Source organism: Schistocerca cancellata, chromosome 1, assembly GCF_023864275.1.
Source record: "Schistocerca cancellata isolate TAMUIC-IGC-003103 chromosome 1, iqSchCanc2.1, whole genome shotgun sequence".
Classification (NCBI taxonomy): Eukaryota; Metazoa; Arthropoda; class Insecta; order Orthoptera; family Acrididae; genus Schistocerca; species Schistocerca cancellata.
The window spans coordinates 746,410,903-746,432,822 of record NC_064626.1 but is presented as its reverse complement, the minus strand read 5'-3'; positions in this window follow the sequence as shown (position 1 = coordinate 746,432,822).

Genomic DNA, 21,920 nt, shown 5'->3' with positions numbered 1-21,920 from the left:
GATATAACATTCCGAAGCCCATCGTCCTCTGTCAGAGTATAGTTTATTCACGGGGAACTGTGCACTGAATTAGGATCTTTTTTCCTCTTTCTACTATAAGATAGAAGTATTAACTTAGAAACTGGTTTGATATCAAATATACCTTATAATTTCATCCGACATGAGAACCGCCTCACGCAACCTGTCATGGGGGAATTACAGTTTAACGCGTAATTCTAGACACGGAGCAACTTTAATACGTCCCACATTCACTAAGTCTTGCCATAGAAGAAAACCAAGATTACTTCCAGAATATTTTTGCAGAACGGACCAATTCTCACCCAAGCGCTGTGGGCTTTGTAGTCTAACATCTACTCGTTAAGTCACCAACGTGTTGCTTTTCTGCCGGCCGTTCTGACCGAGCGGTTCTAGGCGCTTCAGTCCGGAACCGCGTGACTGCTAAAGTCGCACGTTCGAATCCTGCCTCGGGCATGCATGTGTGTGATGTCATTAGGTTAGTTAGGTTTAAGTAGTTCTAAGTTCTCGGGGACTGATGACCTCAGATGGTAAGTCCATAGTGCTCAGAGCCATTTCAACGATGTTTTTATTTGTTGGTATTCTGTGTACATTCTTTTTTTTTCGTATCTCCTAAAAAGGAATTTTCCTTCGAAACACATAGAAACCAATATTTACTGCACGCTCTCAGCACGTCTTATATTACTTCTTTATTAGGTCACGAAAATGTATCGTGCTACTGCACTACAAGTCAATAAAGATGCTTCTCCTCATACCTGCAGGTACCCCTTCTCCCTTCCCATGTTATTGTTTATATGTACTTCGTAAAGGACTTCAGATGAATCTTCTACACCGTTAGATTGGTCAATGTTGTGTATTATTAGATCTCATCTGTGTAAATTCTTATTGATTTTGTGGCTGTCTCAATATGCTGCTACCCATCTGTCGCCCCTCCCCCCTTCATCCCCTTCCCGTCAGCCCTCAAATGTATCACATGATATGCACTTTCGTTGATATACTTTTGACTATTGTTTTTAATTATGCAAATAGGCTTTTGCTTCTATTATCTTCACATTTTTTCTAATACTATTTTTGTTATTAGTTAATCCGCCTATTTTTAATGTGCGCTTTTAACACCACTGCAGTCACACAAATATGCCACTTCGTCGCATGTATTGGTAGTCAGTTTTTGAAACGGCCATCAGCTGAGCACTGATGTCGAGAACATAATTGTATGACACAATACTATGTATAAGGGGCGATAAAAAGTTTCCGTTTGAGGCCGTCGCTGCAGCGTATACCCAACGTATCGCGACTCCGACGCTGGTATATAAGCACCGATATGTACACAAGGGATTAGTGTGGCATTTGTGTCTTTCCGACGTGCGTGCGGTAAATCCGGGAACGTGGGCTATGGTGGCGTTATTACCAAATGCGTCGAAACAGGACCAACGCGCTGACGAAAGACAAACACCGCTAGATATCCATCAGAGGATGAAGAATACAGGGTGCGTCAAAAAAATGTATACACACTTTGAACTGTCATAGACAATTTATTTCCAATTCTACAAGGTTAAATATCTGTGAGAAAGTAATGTTATGTTTCTTCGATAGGTGGCAGCATAAATGGTTCAAATGGCTCTGAGCACTATGGGACTTAACGTCTAAGGTCATCCGTCCCCTAGAACTACTTAAACCTAACTAACCTAAGGACATCACACACATCCATGCCCGAGGCAGGATTCGAACCTGCGACCGCAGCGGTCGCGCGGTTCCAGACTGTAGCGCCTAGAAGCGCTCGGTCACTCTGGCCGGCCATGTGGCAGCAGTGGCAAGGAAGTAACTGCAACATGGCGGACATGCGTTTGAGCTTTGAAGCGCGGAAGCAGATGGTTAAGTGGTACTGGAAGTTTGAGAATGTAGCTGCGGTTCGAAGACAGTGGAGAAGTGAGTATGGTACAGAACCACCTTCAAGGTTAACAATTACGAGTCTACGAGACAAATTCGAATTTCATGGAACAGTGTGCGATGTGCATAAAGGTCGATGAGGGCGACCTCGTACAGCTACAAGTAATGATTCCACAACTGTGGTCTTGGAACTCTTTCAGCGTTCGCCTCAAAAATCTTCAAGGCAATCGGCGCGTGAGAGTAATGTAAGTGCTAGTAGTGTGCTATGCATTCTGAAGAAAATCAAGTTTCGTGTGTACATTCCAAGGCTGGTGCAAAAGCTAAGTGACGACGATGCAGATCGAATGTTAGAATTTTGTGAGTGGGTTCAGGAGATGGTGAGACGTGAACTGGGATTTATGGATAGCATAATTTGGTCGGATGAAGCCCAGTTCAAACTCAATGGAACTGTCAATAGACACAGTTGTGTGTACTGGGCTGAAGATAATCCTCACATTACAGTCAAAAAGGCTGTGAATTTGCCTGGTGTAAATGTGTGGTGTGGTTTGTCTGCAAGGGGACTGTTACTGGAGAAACGTACCTAACAATGCTTGCTGATTCCATATTCCCTGCCACTCGTGCATTATGCGTAATTATGAGTTTTATTTCCAACAAGATGGCGCCCCGCTGCACTATCATAGGGACGTACAAGCATAGCTGGATCACAATGTGCCAGGCCAGTGGATAGGACGCAGGGGGCCAATCGAGTTTCCTGTACGCTCTTCAGACCTCACGCCGCTGGATTTCTTCTTATGGGGCACAGTAAAACACGAGGCGCACAAACATAAACCACGTAACCTGACAACACTTTGGAAAGAGATTCGGGCGGTGTGCGCAGAAATCTCATCGGACACTTTGGTACGATGTACAGACTCAGTGGCGACTAGTACTCAGAAATCTATCGATGCTGAAGGCCACCAGTTTGAATATTAATCATTTGAATATTAATCACATTTGCAAAGTACATTTATTTTTCCAAATGGACTTTAAGCTTTCCATTTCCAGAAATTTAACATTGTAGAAAGGGAAATAAATTTTCTATGACGCTTCAAAGTGTGTATACATTTTTTGATGCACCCTGTATATATGGGGAAGCGTGTCTGCCATAAACTATCGTTGTCGAATGCTGCGACAAGTTCAGTGCTGATCACGATTCGACAAAAGACGCCGGTCGATCTGGGGGGCTAGTCAGTCAAGTGGGAGACACCCGAACACCCACACTACAAATGGCTCTAAGCACTATGGGACTTAACATCTGACGTCATCAGTCTCCTAGACTTAGAACTAATTAAACCTGACTAACGTAAGGACATCACACACATCCATGCCCGAGGCAGGATTTGAACCTGCGACCATAGCAGCAGCGCGGTTCCGGACTGAAGCGCCTAGAACCGCTCGGCCACCGCAGCCGGCCCCGCCCTACGGTCCTGATCTCTCCGCATACGATTATCACGCTTTCGCTCCCTTAAAAAACGCCTTGAAGAGTCGACACTTCCTGTCGACGAGGATGTGCAACAGGCAGTTATGGACTTGTTCACGCGGCAGGACACGGTGTTTGACCAAAGTGATACCTTCAACTTGGTGCGTCGGTGTGACGATTGCCTCAGTGCTGTCGAGGGGCTCTGAGCACTATGGGACTTAACAGCTATGGTCATCAGTCCCCTAGAACTTAGAACTACTTAAACCTAACTAACCTAAGGACAGCACACAACACCCAGCCATCACGAGGCAGAGAAAATCCCTGACCCCGCCGGGATTCGAACCCGGGAACCCAGGCGTGGGAAGCGCGCTGTCGACGAGTTTGCCTGATAGGCATACCGATTCTGGACAGTACACCCTTCGAACGGAATGCCTTATATCAAAGCATTTTATAGGAATTAAAAATAATTATTGGGATCTTTTTAAACATTTTACTCTTAATTTATGTAAATGCGTCCCTAGGAATTCCATGGAAATTAGGATTCATTTTGCAGATGTTCTGATGATGGCTGCGCCCGAAACATCAAATATAATTTTCAAACAAGTGACATAAGGCGTGTTGAGAGTTTACATAATGTGTCTCCTACGTGACTCTACGGTGGAACTTTGGCTAATATTTATTGTAGCATGTTTAGGAATAACAGAAATTTGAAGTTGCAGACTACCCGCTAAAAACATACACTGTCGGAAACAGAAAGTGTTGTACTATGAAGCACCAATTTGTTGTAATGGAAATTATATAATGGGTATTAAATGCTTAGACTTTCATTCCATTAGAGACTGAAGACCATGAACAACATCAGTATGAGTTGTGACCTTCACGAGCACGAATACACTCTAGCCTTATTGGTGGCGTCAAAGTTAGCCCCCCAGCCCCCTCGCCCACGATTGTCATCGTGAGGGATCTCTTTCTGTGCTTGAAACACATGTGCTGTGTCAGTTCATGAAGATTGCTGCCTGGAGGCTGGTGTGAAAGTGTTCCCATCGCTTTCCAAACATACTCTATTGGTGATCAGGGGACTTGCTGACCATTCAAGGATCCGCACAGTGTTCAAGGCGTTCAAGTGCAGTGTTGAGGTCTTGCATTATCCTGCTAGAGTATGTCACTTGGTAGCCTGAAGAGTATCACACAGTGTTTACCAGTCTTGCTATGAACTGATGAGCATTCAACCTCTTTACAGCAGTCCTCACGTCGTATGTAGGATCTCGCCACACCATGATTCCAGTAATTAAAGTGGAATGGGTTTCAGGACAGCTGCTTCCTGTGACCTTTCAGCGAGTTGTCTATGGATACGTTGGCATTGATCCAACATGTACAGACAGAAACGAGATTCATCGCTGAACAAAACACAACACACACACACAATGTCCCAGACGCATCCAGATCTATACCATGAAAGTTTTTTTTGTATATTATGTAGTGTCCACGGTAAACGACACTTGGAAACTCGAGATCTCAACCCTACTTCCAGCAATTTGTTCCAGAAGGTCTGTGATGACTCTGTCTGCAGACTCTCCCTGGATTTCCAATGGTCTCGTCCGTCTATTCGTCTCAGCCAGTCGAAATATCGTTGCCGTTCTGGAAGGATCCGTGCCTACTCTTCTACCCACAGTCTTGTCTTGATTCCATGTGGTCACTACTTGCTCGTTACAGCTAAAATCTGTAGGTGTGAGTTTGTCATGTGCCTCATCCCAAGGGTTCTAAAAGCCCGAAAAATGCCGATAAGCATGTCCTCCGGGCGTGATGAGTTGAGAGCTCGATTTGAAAATTCCCAGTTATGTTAGACACGCCCAGCAACCAGTCATGTACTCACACCATTCTTCATCCGTGGGAATGGCTTTCTCTATACTGAATGATCAAGCTATGTCAGGTGCTGAGTACGCTGTCCCAGACGAGTAAGTGGCCTCTTCGTGTCTTTCACAGCGATCACTCGTATGAATGTGTACGAAATTCCGTTGACTTCCGACCACGTCTTTTTCTGGGTGCTTCAAGTTTTTGTCACGCTGTGTATTTTAGCAGGTAATATAGATGTAAAGTATTTAAATGTTATTTTATTATGCAAAATTATGCCTGGTTAATCATAAGTTGTGAAATGCCAGTTTTTTTTTTTTTTTTTTTTTTTTTTTTTTTTTTTTTTTTTTTTTTTTTTTTGTAAAGCAAGTCTGGTCTACAGCTATTTCTCTTATTTAATGCTTTTGATTAACGACTTTAAAAAAAAAAAATTGACTTTTCACAGTTCGTGATTAATGATGTGCATAATCAGGTAAAGATGAAAAAAAATTCAAATATTTTAAATCGATGTTATCTATTAGAATAAATTATTGTTTTATTTTTATTTTCACATCTGGAGGTGCTCATTAAGGCCAGGTTTTCATTCAAAATGTTCGAAAATTAGTTTTCTTAAATTGCATGTTTTAAAGGTATATGTGTCTAGAATGTTGGAACGAAAAGGTTTTTTAATTCGTATGTTACAAAAATTATTACAGCCCATTGTTCAAAGCAGTGTCACGGCCACCGTGGGACACTCTCAGCTGGAGGCGCCCGGCTCAGGTAGACGTACGTTCGCGAGATGAGTTATATTGCAGTATGTATGCAAACATATTCGCCGAAAGAGCTGACAAACAACGTGTGCAGGCTGCTGAAAGCAGTGTATCCATGTCAGCCAGATCGGATTTTATCGCCAAGAAGGAGGGAATCGCTCTCCAGGAAAAACTCGAGGAGGGGTTAACATACAATGCTGGAACGGCAGGCTAAACAAAAATAACTAAAACACTTTTTCTGGTCTAACTTTGCGCACAATTGGTCGAAAAATAGTTTTTGGTCTGCCATTTTGAATTTTGAAAATCTACCTTCATGACATCAAAAATATATAATAACATGTAATTTTGCAGCATGTACATGCAGACTGAACTAATAATACATACAAAAGTTTTCTCTGAACTATAAACATGTTTTTCTCGAGAAACGATCTTTCAAAACTGGGTGCAGTTTTTCATACCGTTCATTTCTGCTTGTATTTATTTTATCGGTTGCCACCGCGCGAATGAAGTATTCGGTTTTGATTTCATTTTTATAATTCATGCCTAACATTGCTAACATTTACTGTAAGTTAGGATAATTAATATTTTTTCTCAGTGAGGTAACTGGTTTCATGAGAGACAGCATACACAAATTCTATCCAGCCAGACATGAAACCTTCATTTCGTTCATGACATTAGATGATTCAGGAAAGCCTGTAAGTGTCATTCATGATTTAAATAATGGAAATTGCGCCAGTTACACATAACGCATTACGAGAATTTATTATATTTTCAAGTGCATTTGTGCTTCTTTATATGAGTATCTTTCGTGATGTTTACATGCGTGATTTTCTGACTCTTGCGTCTTATTGAAATTAGACTGCAGTCGGAAAATCGGATAAAATTAATCTTTGAGTATTTTTAAACGCTAATGTTAGAAATGGCAAACAAAAATACGTATGTAATGCCACCACACGGACTCCTTTAGCGGAAGAAATGAGGCAGCGGAAGCATTATTCCGAAACCATTCCTGAGACGCAGATACAGTAGATGGTCCAGATGTGTAACAGAAGCAAAGCGGACACCGAAATTCGCCAACTGTCCTCAGTTTTAAAAAGAATGGAAAGTCAGATTGTGAGAAGTTTCGTGGATTCTCACTCCTGTCGGACATGGATGGAAATAGATCAGATGCTATTGAAACATATCCCAATATTATCGGAAAAGATTTCACCCGAACAATATTTCGGATCTATAACAAAAGGAAGCGCTTCAGATTTGGGCCTTACTGGTCCAGGGAACGCATTTCACTCTGTTGACTCCACATTCAGTGGAAAATTCTTGCCCCTGATGCTTGGTGTTACACTGACGGAGGCAGAAGTAATTGAACTCTATAAATGTTCAGAGGTATGGACTAGACCCGTTAGGAGAGGGAAGGAATTTACATGCTTTGATCTATAATACACAATAATAAACAAGGACGTCAACGGGCAGCAGAACAAGCCCAAATCTCAGTATGAAGCAAAAGTCTGTAATTATATCGAGGCAACCTCGAAGATCGATGCCTGAAGGCAGGTGAAATCGAAGACATACAGGCACAACTGGAACCGTCTGTCAGAGGATGCAGCAGCGCAGATGTAGGCGGCTGGTTGCTGTTGGCACTGGTTAGTGGTTACCAATGAGGAGCGAGGGGCGTGGTTCCGGCTGCAGTATACGAGAGCATGCAGCGCCACTCTGTTGGATAGGCTATCGATATTGCATTGTAATAGGCGGATCCGTTGGATGCAGCTCTTGAAGGTAGTAAAAATCTTAGGAACTACTCCTCGATGAAATTACAGATCACACACATAAACAGTTTATTACCTGTTGAAATCCAAAGAGCTGTGGAAGTCTTCTGTAATAATCCCGCCGGCCGGTGTGGCCGTGCGGTTCTAGGCACTTCAGTCTGGAACCGCGTGACCACTACGGTCGCAGGTTCGAATCTTGCCTCGGGCATAGATGTGTGTGATGTTCTTAGGTTAGTTAGGTTTAAGTATTTCTGAGTTCTAGGGGAATGATGACCACAGATGTTGAGTCCCATAGTGCTCAGAGCCATTTGAACCATTTTTTTTGTATTAATCCCAACTCTCGTCTTATCTGTTTACAAGTAAACAGTTATATAGGTAGATGAATATTCCATGCAAATAGGAATTACAATTACATTCCCCTTGAAAGAGAAATTTTCAAGGTAAACAGATTTAAGCACAAAACAAAAACGAAAGTTGAAAAAACGACATTTTGTCAATGGAGTGAGTGATTATTTTGTAAAAAATTTTTGTCTATTTATAGACGCAATCACATTCTTACGACACAGTCATAACCGGTTTCGGCCATACAATGACTATCTTCAGATTCTAAAACAATACAGAAGAAAATTTATATTAAAACCTAAAAATGAGTGCAATATTTAACCAGGCTTATTAGTGTCATACACTGAACACAGATTCATGCGTTGTCAAGCTAGCTATAAAATGTAAAACACCGGTCTTATATAGATGCAAAAAATTTTTGTTAGATTTTGTTCACCCTCTTTGCGCTAGACGCGCGCGTCATCTATAAGATAGTGTTTATTTTTCAAAAGCCTAAAATATGACAAGTTTACTATTAATATTTAGGTCTCATGTATATCACATTTAAAATTACGGAACAGATCGTTAAATCAGTGAAATAACATTTCAGAACAAGAGAAAACATTGCTATAGATGAAAATAGCAGTAGCACTTGCAGAGTGTATTTCTGACGCCCGATGGCGCTGTATTTCTGGCTATTGCCTGTTTGTGCTGAGGTCCGCTAGTGCGGCAGGGACGACACGGGCAGGACGACTAGTGTAGTGCCCTGCTGCAGGTGGCTGGCACGCTCCTCCGCCTTAGAGGTTGTTGACATCTGCTGCGGCCCGCACTACACAGTGCAATAGTCGACCGCCGGAAGGCTCCATCCTCAGCTGAGCACATATGTAGTAAAAACGATTCGCTCAAGTGAACAAATCGTCGTAAATATTGAAGTGTGAGTCTGTTGCAAATTCATTCTGTTCATTGAGGAGTATGTCAGGTTCTCTGCGTCTCGTAACATAAAGCTCCAGCTGTTCCAAAATGTCTAATCGTTTACTTTCTGCAACTTCATGTAGAATTTGAAGCTGTTCGTCGATGTTACTAATATCATGACCCTCCTCTTGCATATGTAAACCTAAGCCTAGCGCTGTCTTATTACTGGGATACGTGTGTTCTTTAAACCTTACTCCTCCCTCGGGCATGGGTGTGTCTGTTTGTCCTTAGGATAATTTAGGTTAAGTAGTGCGTAAGCTTAGGGACTGCTGACCTTAGCAGTTAAGTCCCACAAGATTTCACACACATTTGAACATTTTTTTAAACCTTACGTCAAGGGACCTGCCTGTCTGTCCAACATAGCTTTTTACGCATTCATGACATGATACTTTGTAGACCCCACATTTACTATATTGATTACTTTTCCGTGCCAAGTTAGGACGCGCTAGTCTTTTTAAAATATCGGAAGGCCTAAATGCAATTTTAACCCCGTTTCTTAGGAATATATGACTGTGTCATAAGAATGTGATTGCGTCTATAAATAAACAAAAACATTTTACAAAAACGAAAGTAACAGATGTCATGGAGTTCCAGTATACTGATCATAATGAGGTATTAGCAGAATCAGTGGAAGGACTGCAAATATTTATTGCAGAAGACTTCATCAAGGCATGTCACAAGTTTCGACGTAAGAGTTTAAGTGCTTTTTCTTTTTTGAAAATTTTTTTACCAACTATAGTCAGAAGCCAACAAACTAATATCCACAACAGCTAACAAGTAATTGTCATGGCAGTTGACCGCTTTCCGTTCGTGGACAACAAGCAACTTATGTAGGTCGAGATATAGCAAAGTCTTTAATGTGCTGGTTCAGCGTTTGGAAGGCTACATGAGTGAGTGTTTGAACGGGTTTCAGGCCTGGATAACCTACAGGCCCTCATATTAAAATGCTTGGAAAGTTCCGCCCAAATTTTGCTACAGTGTATGGAAAATTACTTTCCAGAGCAGTTGTTTTTTAGTCTTACTTTTTGGGACTGGTTTGGTGCATCCGAGCACGAAATCCTCTTGTGCCATGAATTAGCAATTCACGGTGCAATTGAAGTCCCGCCCTGCTCAGCAGTTCGGACCAGAGCTGTTGATGCGTCTCCACCACGGCAGAAGATGAGCCAAACTGCCACAGCGAAGCAATGAGCGGTCAGTCACAATGGAGAACAGTTTGGTGTGGGAAAAGGAAGCTACTACAACATGGTTTCAGCAGTGGGGGGCTAGAGGTAGCAGCGGCAGGACGCGATTTCACTTGCGGCGGCAAGTCATGGATGGCATGCCAGCTGGTCTTGTTTACGTCCTGGAATGGCTGGTTCAGGGAGTTGGCCAGAGAGTACATGTGCATCAGAGGGATGGGTGGACGGCTGCTAGTAGTCAGTAACAGTGGTCCGCTGTGTGTGGAGGATGCAGTAGCTGCAGTCGTGATGGGGCACGAAAGCTAAAGGAGCCTGGCAGGCTGGTTGGAGAGAGCCAGTCAGGGCATAATTAGCGGAGAGCCAGCAAGGAAGTACTTCAAATGGGCAAACTAAACGGGCGTCAGCTGTACAGAAGGAATGACAAGTTCACATGTCCAGCTGTGGAGGCAGCCAAGTGTAGTCTAGAGTCTGAGCTTTAGCGACTTGCTATCAACACGAAGCATTGGTTTCTGTTACAGGCAAGTGGACGGTGATGGATTCTCGGCTCCAACGAAGATAGTGCTAACGAGAAACATGCAGAGGTTAAGCGTTGTGTGTGCACTTGCACAGGAAGAGCGACGTACTGTGCTTGGCGAAAGCAGTGATGTGCGGATACCTGTGTCTGATTGTGTTTCAGCTTAAGCAGTGCTCGTTATTCCGTTTTCGTAGCGGCGGGCTGCTGCAAGTCCTAGTCTGATGTCCGGAAATAAGTTTGAGTAGCAGAAGATTCTGGGAAAATTATATTCTGACAGTGTACTTTGCTTTGTTGTCAGCTGTTCTAACTGATTTGATTTCTCGTTGGCCAGCGTAGTGTACCCTGATTCAGTACACTTTAATTATCCATTTACTATTTCTCATGTATTTAATTATCCATTTACTATTTCTCATGTTCATTACCTGTATTTTCTTTAGTTTTTAAGGTTTGATGTGTCTGCCCCAGTTGGTGTAAGTTTGGATACTGTGCCCTGAGCTACTCCGCAACTCCGACCGAACAGGTCTCGGAAGGCGCAACGATACCGACCGACCGCCGTGTTATCGTCAACCGACAGGACTCACTGGATGCGGATACGGAAGGGCATGTGGTCAGCACACCAATCTCCGAGTCGTGGTCAAATTTCGTGGTCGGAGCCGCTACTGCCGGCCGGAGTGGCCGAGCGGTTCTAGGCGCTGCAGTCCGGAACCGCGGGACTGCTACGGTCGCAGGTTCGAATCCTCCCTCGGGCATGGATGTGTGTGATGTCCTTAGGTTAGTTAGGTTTAAGTAGTTCTACGTTCTAGGGAACTGATGACCTCAGAAGTTAAGTCCCATAGTGCTCAGAGCCATTTGGACCATTGGGAGCCACTACTCTTCAGTCAAGAACATCCTCAATTGGCCTCAAAAGTGCTGAGTGCACCCCGCTTGCCAACAGCGCTCTGCATACTCAGACGGTTACCAATCCAAGTTATAACGACGTCCAAGTGTCCGTAACTGTGATGATCGGGCGGGAATCGGTTTCGCCACTGCGGCAAGGCCATTGGCTAGCACCTTGGTACATTCAATAAAATTTTTCTGGTTTGTGGCCGCATATCAATATATATAAAACTACAGAAGTTTCGGTCTCTGTTGCAAGCGACCTTCTGTATTGAATGTGACAATGGCAGCGAAAGCCTACGTTTATATTTAGCACGTTCGTTATTTATTTTTCTTGTCATACAGTTATTAGTCGTATGGTCTATTGTTTTGTGTCTTCCTTGTTGTAAACCTAAAAATATTTTGAAGGACAGGGATTGTACTACTTGGCATGTTACGCTAGCTGTTAAGGTAAAGCATGTTGAGGAGTGAGAGCTGGTCAGTTACCTTATGTGTTACTTTCAGTCATGCGCTCTGATTTATGGAATTCTGTTGTTAGGGAGAGCATTAACTTGTTGAGTGCTTGCGCCCACGCAAACCCCAGCCACTTTCCACTCCCACCGTTTCCTGTATAACACCCTCTTGTGCAAATCTCTTCATCTCAGACTAGAATTTCTCTATTATTTGTTGGACATACAGTATTCCAGTCGCTGTCTTTGCCCACAGTTTTCTCCTCTGCAGTTCCCTCTCGTATCATAGAAGTTATTGCCTGATGCCCCTGTACATGCCATATAACTTCGTCCCTTCTCCTTGTCAGTGTTTTCCGTATGTTACTTTCTTTACCTGTTCTGTGGAAACCTCTTCATTCTTTATCTTACCAGTCCATCTAACTTTCTGTGTCCTTCTACAGCACCACATCTCAGACGCTTCACTTGTCTTCTTTCCGGTTTTCCCACAATTCATGACCCACTTATTCGATGATGTGCTCCAAACATATATTCTCAGAAATTTCCTCCTCAAGTCAAGGCCAATGTCTGAAATTAGCACAACCCTCTTAGGCAGGAAAGCTCTCTATACCTGTCCAAGTCTACTTTTTATGTCCTTCTCGCATTGTTCGCCATCTGCTGTTTTGTTTCAAATGCAGCAGAATTCCTTAACTTCTTCTACTTCTAGTCACCAGTTTGTTTATTGAGTTTATCGCTAATCTCATTTCTGCTACCCCATACAACTTTCGTATTTCTTCGGTTTATTCTCCGTCCGTACTTTATATACACTAACCTGTTAATTCCATTCAGGATTTTGTAATTCTTCATTTTCGCCTAGGATACAATAACATCAGCGAATCTTTTCGTTTCTTCGATTTATACATTTAACATATGGGGCAAAAATTCTCTGTATTACACCCTTTTTAACCCGAGGATTTCGTTCATAGTCTACCACTCTCTTGGATCTTGTAAGTAGGCCTGTTGCATATTACTTCTCTCTATAGTTTACGCGATTTTTCTCAGAATATCTTGTACGATTTTACACTGCATAATGCTTTTCATATATCCACAATTCCCTTGAACGATTTTTTAAAGATTTACCCTTGTTATCAAGTGAGCCGTCATAACTGCCTTTTGGTGCCTTTACTTTGCTTAACGCCAAACTGATTGTCATATAATAGATCTTCAGTTTTCTTTTCCATTCTTCTGTATATTACTGTTTTAGTACCTTGGATATGTCAGCTGTTAAGCTGATTGTGTGGCAGTTTTCGCACTTGTCTGCCATTGTTACCTTTGGAATATTTCTGATCATGGCTTTCCGAAAATTTGATGATAAGTCTCCAGTCATAGTCTACACACCAATCAAAATAGTCATTTGGTTACCACCTCCCCGAATGATTTTAGAAATTCCGAAGAAATGGAAGGGATGTTACCTCCTCCTGACGCATTTGAGTTTTCCAAAGCTGTAATATTGGATCCCCTAAGTCTTCAGTATTGACTTCAGTTTCCACTATTTTCTAATGCTGTTAACGTGTGACACAGGTGTGAATAATGGAGCTAGTATATGAAACTTTTACGACTGATCTACCAGAGCACAACTCACGAACCACCCTCACAGCTTTATTTCTGCCAGTATCTTGTCTCCCATCTTCCAGATTTCACAGGTGTTTCTCCGGCGAAACTTCCAGGAGTAGTCGTGGAGGAAAGGGTATTGCGGAGACATGGCTTAACCACAGCCTTCGGGATTGTTTCCAAAATGAATTTTCTCTCTGCAGTGGAGTGTGCACTGATATGAGACTTTCTTGCAGATTAATAGTGTACGGACAGCGACTGGAATCCGGGACCTTTGCCTTTGAACGCTTAGTTGCGAAAGGTGAAAGTCCTGGGTTCAAGTGCCGGTTTTTTTGAACTGACAGTACGTTTCAGCTGAAGTATTTCTTCATTTACCCATAGTTCTTCGTAGTTACCTTTCTTGTACTCATGTTTGTCTGTCCAACTTCTGAGGTTGCGTTTAGATACGGGGTGACTATTATTGAACTATATGAAAAAAACGTAAATCAGTTACAACCTAGGGCGCCCGCACACTTTATACAAAATGTAAACTTCACTACAGATATTCGGATTTACATTATGACATGTTCGATATGCCTCCCACCATTGGCGATGATGTGGTGCAGACGAATAACGAAATCCTGGATGGCCGCTGAGGTGTCAGAACATCGATGCTGTCGAAGACCTTCTCCATGTCTGTTTTCAGCTTAGTGATGGTTTTGAGGTTACTGCTGTACAAAAAAAATGGTTCAAATGGCTCTGAGCACTATGAGACTTAACCTCTGAGGTCATCAGTCCCCTAGAACTTAGAACTACTTAAACCTAACCAACCTAAGGACACCGCACACATCCATGCCCGAGGCAGGATTCGAACCTGCGACCGTAGTAGCAGCGCGGTTCCCGACTCAAGCGCCTAGAACCGCTCGGCCACAACGGCCGGCGCTTGTCTTTAATATAGCCCCACAAAAAGGTGTTACATGTGTTCAGATCCGGAGAATATGGCGGCCAATCGAGGCTCATACCAGTGGTCTCTGTGTTATCCTGAGCCACAATGCGGTCCCCGAAATGCTGCTCCAGGACATCACTCGCCTGCTTCGACGCAATCGCGGTCCGTCTTGCATGAACCGCATCTTGTCGAAATCGAGGTCAAAATCGGGGTCACTTTGGATACCGGGAATGAAATCGTCTTCCAAAACCTTCACGTACCGTTCGGTAGTCACCGTGTTATCAAGGAATACCGCACCGATTACTCCGTGACTGGACATTGAACTTCAAACAGTCTCTGGCTGAGGGTGAAGAGACTTCTCGATCACGGAATGCGGATTCTCAGTCCTCCAAATGCGCCAGTTTTCCTTGTTGACCAACCCTTTCAAGCGAAAGTGGGCTTCGTCGCTAAACCAACCCACACTAATTCCCATCATACCAAGCGGCCATCCTTCCAATTTGAACGTCCTAACGCAAACTGTTCTGAGGTTGTGACGATTTTATTTCATATAGTTCAATAATTGTCACCCTGTATGCCCATTCCTATTCAACTCTGCCTATTCTGGCGTTCATTAATGCAATGTTTGCAACCGTAGAGAACATGAAATGCATCTCATCATTCCTCATTCCCCTCGCTAAGTCACTTGTTTCCTCAATGATTCATCTGGATGACTTGAACGTCAGTCTACTCTCGATCATTGTTATGCACTTGCTCCTGGATATGCTCTGCAATCCTGTATATCATTTCGGAATCCCTGTCTGGTCGTACATAACAAACGTACACATTCGGGAAGAGGCAAGCACAGTGGTTGTCGTAGCTGAACGTCAGGTCTAATTGATGTTGCAAGTAGTTTCTTTGCCCGATCATACCTCCCGAAAGCTTGAATCCTGTTGTGGACTACTGGGTAGCACAGCGAGAAACCAGCCAAAGTTGCAAATTTCACTTTTTTTTATTCAGTCGATGACTAATTTCTGGGCGGGATCCATTGTCAAATCATCGCAAAGACAGTCAAAATGGTATTTGCGAAAATGCAAAAATCATGTGAAAAATGTGCAAACGAAGAGTTACACAGTTACAGCGCATACAGATTGACTATCTGCTACGATGATTTAAAAATATGTCCCAGCCTGAAACTAGTCACCGAGTGAATAAAAAAAGTGAAATTTGCTGGCTTTTCGTTGTACCGATTAACAGAAGTTGCCGACCTACATTTATTCCAGCATTCTGGAACTTCTTATTGGATAGTTGCTGTTATTTAACTCCTCATGGTCGGGGTTCACAGTGATTAGAATCTTTTAAAGGACACCATATTCTCTGTTGACTGCAGAAATCATTTTAGACAGCAAATAATTTCCACAGTCAACGACGAATATGATGTTCTTTTAAAAAAAATTGTTACCATGTTAGGAGTAGACCATCGAAAAGCAAAATAGCTTTATGTAACTTAACAGCGCGGAAGTAACGCCACCTCTCTCGTCTTCAGCACACTTCCGTCAGCGCTTAATACGTCGGTGTCTGGCGGCCAACACCTACTGCCCAGCGACGCGTATTGCGCACGGCACAATGCTACGTCACGAGGCGTGACAACGGCCCCACGTCACAGTGGCGGCGAACGACCGGTGGCCGGTGCAGCCAGCACGCGAAACGTCGCACCACGGAGGCGCGTCTTCCCGCTGCTCGTTTAACGTCATACGGCGCCAGCACGACCGTCTTTTGCTGAGGACCCCGGACAACGATCCTGGTCCTCAAAATGCACGCCAGTAGCTGATACTATCAAAGACACAGGCGGTACTGATTAGTCACTTTTACCTAATGGAGAAGCATTTCGAGGAGACCAACAGATTTGCGGAGGAGAAATTTGTGTTTAGGAATCGGCAGTCCGGACAGCGGATTTTAAGACAAAAATCATGGCACGGGCTTTTCTCGGGCAAGACTGAAGGCTCGCATAGGGGAATCAGCGAAAAACTTGCAAGATGCCATGGGATAACGCTCTAGTCAGTCTGTTCTGCCAATGACATGAACTCAGTATTTCACCTCAAGATGAAACTCCCCCATCGCGGCCCAGTTGTTTGTAAAAGAATTGTGTGCACGGAAACGGATGGAAAGGATTGTGCCGAATACCTGGACTGTAGCTGTGTGCCCTGATTAAACATTAATAATTACAGAGTACTGATGTGGACTATCAGCTACTGAGTGAAACAAGAATTAGGAATTACGTACATTTATTGTTACGATTTCAATGATTGCTCAGAACAAAAAAGGGTCAAATATTCATTACGAGCGAGTGAGTGCGTTTTCACATATGAGCATGTGATAATTGTGGATCTTCAGAGGGTAACTCGGTAAAGACATCATGAAACAGACCGAACGAACAAGAAATCTCTTTAATTGGCTGCTTGAAATATTTGTGATGATCGCATCGGAAGGTTAGCGAGTAAAGAGGAATAGAACCCCACACAGTAAAATCACGGCTGAAAGGTTACCTGGCGGTGACGGATTGATTTATCTGAACCTACGCGCCTATCATCCCGTACGCCTTGGCTGTGACATTTACATCGCTTGTGGGAGAGAATGCGCGGTGAGATGGCAGGCAGGTCCCGAAGCTAGCATTGCGCAGCCCATCTGCTCGTGAATTGGCTGCCTTCTCCTCTTGTGGTGAAGAAGACAGCTCTCTGCACCTCTCGACGACCAGGTCTGTCTACTGTGGCTCCCAGCGTAAAACGGTTCCCCTGTGGCTCGCAGCGAAAAACTGTTTACTATGGCTTCCAGCGAGGAAGGGTCTGATAGTTTCCTCTCCTGCTCTTCTTGGTGTGAACTCGCCAAAACTGCCATTTTGGCCAGTCTGAGACAGGGTACTTCATTTTACCAATCCGAAACCTCCTAACAATTTTATTCTGGACAGTTTGATGCCGATTCTTTTAGAAGATTCCTATCCTATCCAAATTATTCTTTTTGGAAACTTAACACACCGCCCTGGTCCTCATCGCCGTTCCCAAAGATTCAGCTTTTGGCCTATCAAACCGCGTCCCATCAAGAACGTAACTCTGTCTTATCAGAGTTTCCGCTCAGGGCGTCAGTGGGCCGTCGGCACTAGACGAGGGACACGTCTATGGAGGCGCCCCATGGTTATTGCGATGTTATCGGAGGGGACGCGCCATTTGCATGGGTAGTCTGTCGTACTCATAAACCTCTGTGCTCATATTCGCCAACTGGCGAGCACAGGGCGATTTCGCTGAACTCAGTACACAAATGCGTTCTTTCCCCGCACGCCAACCTCTGCCGTAATGAATGCGACAGCGGCGGCCGCTCGCAGAACCCAGGTGGCCGGCACCCGATGCCACTCCCGTGCCCTCCCTCCCACACCATCGATTGTGCGAGAGAGAGCGCAACACGGGCCCTAGTATTACTAGGCCGCAGCACGGAGCGCCATTCGCTTGGCGACCGGCGTGGAGTGCGGACGCATAGCACTGGGGCTCCCGCTGGGCTTTGGCTTGCTACGTTCACTTGTGTTAACGTGCCACAGCAATGCCCCGGCAACGTGCTTGGCGACGTCGCATGCGGCACAGCGTTCCAGTGTATCGTTCACAGAAGGCAATAGACATTGATCTTGCTGGGCACCCACCGCCCTCCTCGTGAGCGACCACTCAACCACTTCGTCTGATGACGGCAAGCCAAGGGCTAGTGACCTGAATCAACTAAACATACACTTTACAATTAAGACAAATTGAAAAGAAATTCTCTACAATCTCACCCACTCTTACGGGTGATACCGCTCTTTTGCGTATACATCGGAATTCATCCATTAATTAGACCTATCTTATCGACAGATTAAGTGTTCTGAGTAAAAACGATAATCAGACACGAGGCTGGCTGCAGCCCGATGCGTTTCAAATGGGAAGCTGTGAGCCAACAGAAAAAGTGTCCGGAGGAAGGTAATTGCTAGAAGAAAAGAAGAGTTAATGAGGAACCAAATGCCGACTTACGTGCAAGTGATCTTCCTCTACCGAGCAAAAGCCTTACGCCAGCGCAGGAACTGAGAAGCTAAAAAACATATTATACACAAAAATCAGTAGACGATAAACATATAAAACCAGTCAAATAGCAGTTCACTTAATTACCAGATCCAAAACAAGACAAACTCAGATAAGTAGTAGTAACATCAAACACTGCAGAATTGGAACAAAATAATTGAAAATCCTAAATTAAAAGAGTAAATGTTATGGGGACCAGCCAATGAAAACGGTCTACTCTTAGCGAGTTAGTGGAATTCAAAATCTTACACAAAACAGGAAAACAAGGGATGGCAAGCGAGGTAAGTCGGCTTGGACCAATGCGGAAAGAACGATTTACACTCTGTTACTGAGTTGAGCCCAATAGTGCGGAAGCACATATTAAACACGAAGCGCTTCTACGTTGGTTTAGAGAGATCACTGTAAAATTTTTTCTTTTGCTGATCCGAAAATGCGCGAAGATGTTGCGAAGTTTTGCGAATTCAGAACAGTAGTGTGTGATCATTATGACAGAGAGAACAGATCGAAAACAAGACTACACCAATATAACCCTCCCCCCCCCCCCCCCCCGCCCACTCTCCAGAAGTATTCTCTAGGCGAGAAGTGTTTTAACATGCTAAAAGACTGAGAAAAGCTACATTAGTTGTTACATATTAATTCAGAGGTGGCCGTGGTGGCCGTGCGGTTCTAGGTGCTTCAGTCTGGAACCGCGCGACCGCTACGGTCGCAGGTTCGAATCCTGCCTCGGGCATGGATGTGTGTGATGTCCTGACGTTAGTTAGGTTTAGGTAGTTCTACGTTCTAGAGGACTGATGACCTCAGATGTTAAGTCCCATAGTGCTCTGAGCCGTTTGAACCTTTTTTTGATAAACTCCCGGCAAATAGCAGAACAGATGAATTCTCTGCAGTCGGGAAAGAATGAATTATCAACTGTTATCAGAAGAACCGATCTCCACGAACTGAACTATGCAAGTGGCGCAGGGCTGTAATTTGTAGGGTGAAACAACAGCTGTCTCCAGGGAAAGTACTTAACACAAAATCAGGTTTATCCTTCACTGGAAGACTTTAACATTGTAAGTGGATAACGTAACCTCAGGGCTTTGCACTTATAGCGCTTGGAGTATTACTTACAATGTCCGCTCCTGATAGCTGAGTGGTCAGCGCGACGGAATGTCATATCTAATGGCCCGGCTTCGATTCCCGGCTGGGTCGGAGATTTTCTCCTCTCAGAGACTGGGTGTTGTGTTGTTCTTATCATCATCATTTCATCCCCATCGATACGCAAGTCGCCGAAGTCGAAAGACTTGCGCCAGGCGAACGGTCTACCTAACGGGAGGCCCTAGCCACACGACATTTCCATTACTTACAATAAATTTTATTAGGTCGACCGTCAAGAAAAACAATATATACATCACGTCTCTACAGATTTCGTAACTAAACAAGGAAAACAAAACATCATATACAAAAAAATCTGGATGAGTTAAGCACCAATATCGACGTACAAGCATATGGAAGACATGGTGGGTCCAGATCTGTTGCCTTATAAGCTTGATAACTTACAATACGATCAAATAAAAAGTGTGCTATTTGTTACTAACTTGACATAACATAATATACGCTTCAGTATTAGTTTCAAATTAAAGCTGAAAACGTGTAAAAGAAACCTTGTGTTTTTCTCCAATTACGGCGTTACTGAAGACGGGAAGGAGCAGTACAGTTTTAGCAGATCACGCAATATTTAATTTGTGGAATCACGAAGACAGTGCACACAAGAAGATATGATTAACGTCCCCCTCTTCCACACATACACACGCCAGAGGTGCAGTAAGACCGATGAGGCGTACATATTTATTGAAGCAGACGTGATTGAAGCCTAGTCGTGTCGTAGTGGTTCTTACTGAATGTTACGGCGGTAGTAGTGTGCTGGATATTTGTCCGTAAGTTACTCTTCTATTTCTGAAGGACTCTGGTTATTTTTATCTTCCTTCTGACCAACTGGTTGTCGGGGCTCCACAAGGACTACCTTCCCCATATTGTGTGATCTCCTTAACTACTACGCCTTCCACTTCGTTTCCCTTAATGCCGCGATTTTCTTTGAGGTTTTTTCCAAGGGACTTCAAGGCCTCCCGGGTAGCAGGGGCTCCTAGCAGAGCGTCAACACTGGGCAGGCTTACGCTCCAGACATGGCGTATCTGGATAGATCAGACGGGGGCCAATGCGTGCAGCTCAGGGTCATAACAGTACGACGGAGACTACAGGAAGTACCTGCCAGAACATGGCATTTTGCAGATATCGGCAAACTAAGTTGTTCCTAAAGCTATGTTGGAATGCTTTGAGAAAGGTGCTTTTTGACGTGTGTGTATGCGTATCTTCTAGCGTCGGAAAATATGGTGTTTTGTCACAGCATTGAATGTTGCAACAAATACTTTGACTGTCGAGATGAAGGGTCTCAAGTAAGCAACGGGACCATGGGTGTGCCTCAAGTTATACTAGCAGATTATGCTTCTCTGTGAGCGGAGAAACAGCTTGCTGTGGGCAATGCCCGACCTAATATTTCACTTTTGGCTCTCTGAAATCGATAGGGTTTGATCGTACACTTATTTTTAAGCCCAAATCGTAGCACGAAATTAATCCTGACGCCATTACCAGTATAGATAGTAGCGAAACAGAAATAATACAGAAAAAACGTATGACAGATGATAAGAAACGGATCTGGTAGTGTCTGTTCAAATGAATACTGTGAAAATATTACCCTGGGCTGCAAAGCATGAGAGCAGATTTCCGTATTTAGATAGCAAAATCCAACTTGGATTATTTAAATTCAATATTAAACACGCATAAGCCTCTAGGTAAAATTACTAAGTGGTCTCCTTGTGAAACTCGGGACTCATTTACGTCATTCTTCCATGGCATCGACTTTAATCTCTATCTCACAACTGTCATTAACGTGTATATTAACGTAACCTACGTAAATAACCTGCTGGAAGATCAGATGACAAACGTCATTGCGGATGCGAAAGAATGCTCATATATTACGGAGCAGCGAGATAATAAGTGTAGACACACATGAAAACACACGTTACACTTCAGTTCCTGATGTCCTGAGAAGTAAGTGAATAGCACTTCAGGCGTCTACCGACAAGATTACGCAGGTAGATTTCTATACTTATCTCGAATGTGTCGCAACAGGACAGACCGAAAGCTGGAGACGGAGATACGAGTAGTGTCGATTACCGTTACCAGGGAAACAATAGATTCCGTTAAGGAAGCACTTTAGACTACAATTTAACGTCAACGGGAACGAAATAAAATTTGTACTAGGGAA